Source organism: Helianthus annuus, chromosome 3 (assembly GCF_002127325.2).
Source record: "Helianthus annuus cultivar XRQ/B chromosome 3, HanXRQr2.0-SUNRISE, whole genome shotgun sequence".
Lineage (NCBI taxonomy): Eukaryota > Viridiplantae > Streptophyta > Magnoliopsida > Asterales > Asteraceae > Helianthus > Helianthus annuus.
Genome location: NC_035435.2, coordinates 78,320,186 through 78,323,679, shown reverse-complemented (window position 1 = coordinate 78,323,679; position 3,494 = coordinate 78,320,186). Strand labels below are relative to the sequence as shown.

Below are 3,494 nucleotides of genomic sequence, written 5' to 3'. Positions count from 1 at the left end.
ATTGATCATGTACATGTGTTAGAATCACTATATAGAACATGAACTATGCAAGATTCTAAGTAATTTGATGATTTTGGATGAAACCCACTTGTAGTAGTGAAGATGATGATATGGATAATCATACATGTTTAATTGTTGTGTAAAATTCATGTATGATGTTGTATGTAATGAGTAATTGTTAGTTAATTTGGGTATATTATGAGAATTTTATGATTCTAGTGGAACTTGATGATCTTGATATGAACATGTAATATTATGCATAAAATACTTGTACATTAGGCCTAGAAAGTTGTACGCACACCAAGTGTTTGATGAAATGTCTAAATGGAAATGATGTGTGAAATTGTATGCAAGTAATAGGTAATTATATATAGAACGTGATAATAATGTATTTGATAGTAAACTAACATGAGAAGTGCGTTTTAGATATAGTTCATGCGGAGGCTATGTTGAAAGGATGTTGGGTTAGCTAAGTATGAGTTAAGGTGTTAGTTGTGAAGATATGAAAACGTTGGTGTGGAAGAAATGGATTATGTATGTACATGTGTATATAATTAGGTGATCATGTAGTTTAATATGTCATATAATACGATCATGAAATGCGTATAATGTTAATACTATGCTCTACCATATTAAGATGGATACATGTTCATAAGTTGAAAGTGTGTAAGTAAGACAGTTGACTTTTTGAAAGTCAACAATGAATGAATAACATGGTTAGCCTTTCGGACACAATTATAATAGTAGAGAAGTAATGTGTTATGTACTAGATGATCTACATGTCGTGTACGATGATGATTGAGATGCGTGAATGTGGAACAAGGTAACTTTTAGTCTATGCCTTATGTATGTGGTATTTGGTTAATAAAAATGCAAGTAATATATGAATGGAAGGAAATGAATGTTAGTATGAATGAGCATTTGTGCTAACCATAATGTGATTGTAATGACATGAAAGGATAGGGATCACATTAGCATGGACTCAAGAACGGAACGCTAACGGGTCATGAGGAGGTGAGGAAGCAAGCTTGAACACGGACGCTTAAGGTAAGTGATTCCGCAATCACTTCTTAGTTGTTATGTAATGTTATATGCAATCTAATTATATGTGACAATTGAGGTCAAATAGGAATGAGTTGTATGATGTCAATAAAGTATTAAACGGATCTTAGTTTGATCCAAGCTAGGCAGGTGTGATTAAGAAATTGTAGCTAAGTAGTGAGATTGGTTACTCATGCAAGAAATTCCTTTGTTATTAAGGATATAGCATAACTGACTAAAATGCCCTTGATAGGTATATCGGGCAAACGACCTTAGAAGTCGTTTGGAATCAAGATATTCGATTAGTATAATATTTTGGTCAAGCATGAAAATGTGGAGTATGTTTTTGTATGTCATAAACTACTTAATGCATAAATACCCATAACGGGTCAAGGTAAGCTTCTGACCAAAAATATGTTAAAAATAGGTAAGACATCCAAGAATTTAATCCTCTATGATAAATGACGTTGATATTAAAAGGTTCATGAGGAGTCGAGGTTAAGTAATCAGATTATGTTGATAAATGCACGAACGGGTCAAATAGTTAGAAAAGGGTAATATGTCGAATGCACGTAAGTTAAGAAATTCCTTATTTTGGAGGTAGGATTTTAAGTTGATATGATAGAATGTGAATTTACAAGCATGTAGGAAGAAACGGGAGGTTAAACGGGTAAACGGTTCAAAAGTTATGCGCGTTTTAGTGCGTACGGACGACGAAACGGAACTGCAGAAAACTGCAGTTTCTAGAGGGCGTCGCCGACGGGTATGGGGGCGTCGCCGACGGGCTCCAGAAAGTGAATTTTTGTGCTGACGGGTTAATCTCCTGTCTACGGGTTTTTGGGCTACGGGTAAATGTAAGGCCCGTCGCCGACGGCCCTAGGGGCGTCGGCGACGGCCTCCCCAAGTTCCAAAAGCTGAAATCTTGTTATTTAAGTTATTTTATGTATCGTAGGCTTCGGTCTGTCATCCGTGGTCTACGGAGGACCTTCCAAACATGATTTTGATGGTTCCTTAGATGTTTATGAGCTATAAAGCTAAGTCTAAGACCCATGTAAATAATGTATGATTATGTAAGAGGTACGCGTGATCTAGCACGTGTACATAAAGGTATGCATGTATGTAATGACGTAGGAAGGGTATGAACAAATGTAGATGTGTATGTATGTATGTATAAAGATATGTACGAGTGTATGCATGTATGTAATGATGTAGGAAAGGTTTGTACGTATATAGATGTATATGTATGTATGTATAAAGATATGTACGAGTGTATGCATGTATGTAATGATGTAGGAAAGGTTTGTACGTATATAGATGTGTATGTATGTATGTATAAAGATATGTACGAGTGTATGCATGTATGTAATGATGTAGGAAAGGTTTGTACGTATATAGATGTGCATGTATGTATGTATAAAGATATGTACGAGTGTATACATGTATGTAATGATGTAGGAAAGGTTTGTACGTATATAGATGTGCATGTATGTATGTATAAAGATATGTACGAGCGTATGCATGTATGTAAATATGTAGGAAAGGTACGTACGTATGTAGAAGTATATGTATGTATGTAATAAGACATGTATGAGAGTATACACGTATGTAAAATTGTAGGGAAGATATGTACGTATGTAGATGTGTATGTATGTATGTAATTACGCATGTATGCATAATTTAGTCACGTTGAGGGCTAACGTTATTAATGGTGCACCTTGAGAATGGAAAGTAATGCAGGTACATTATTGAAGCCTCACCAGGAAATGGATACGCATATGAAATGCTTAAAGTTTGAAAGATGACGAAATGTGAAGTGTACACGAATGAATCTTGTTTATATAATGTGTACTAATGTTACGAATGTATGTGGTGAGTGCAGGTTATACGGATAACGGGCGGATTATCACAAGAATTAGAGATCGAAGACCGAGTCACGAGATAGATTATACGGGAATAATTAAGTATGTACTATTAGTAAACATGACTTATATTTTATCTTTGTAAAAGATACATTTTAAAACGAACTTTCAAGTAAGTCAAGACGTTTGTAATGAAAGAAATTTTATGGTACGAATTTCCGCTGCGACTTTTGACAAATACGAATTAGGGCGTAACAAAAATTCCGACGATGAATCTGCGATAGTTTCTAGCAAAACCAAGGAATTGCTGTATCCCCGAATGAATCTTTGGTGCTGATCAGTTTCTAACTGTCACACCCCGACCACGTAAAACAACAAAACGTGGCGGCAACGTCGGGGAGTGTTGTAACAGAATCATTGTTTCAAAACCATGGATTAAACAAATTTCGTTTTATTGAATTAAATGAGTTACAATGTCTTAACAATAAAGAAACATAACAAAAATTAACTAGTCTTGCATCTTTTAATGTCACTAAGGTCTCGTCCAATCCTATGTGAGCATGCATCAATATCATCATCAAATATCATCAACTA

The 3,494-nt window shown here is 35.0% G+C and overlaps 1 long non-coding RNA gene across 1 annotated transcript; it reads left to right on the top strand.

Moving 5' to 3' along the window:
* Positions 1–892: 892 nt before the first annotated feature.
* Positions 893–3,081, top strand: LOC110929118. The gene is made up of 2 exons (XR_002586847.2): positions 893–1,047; positions 2,921–3,081. It is a non-coding gene; the product is annotated as an uncharacterized LOC110929118 (long non-coding RNA).
* The last annotated feature ends 413 nt before the right edge of the window (positions 3,082–3,494 follow it).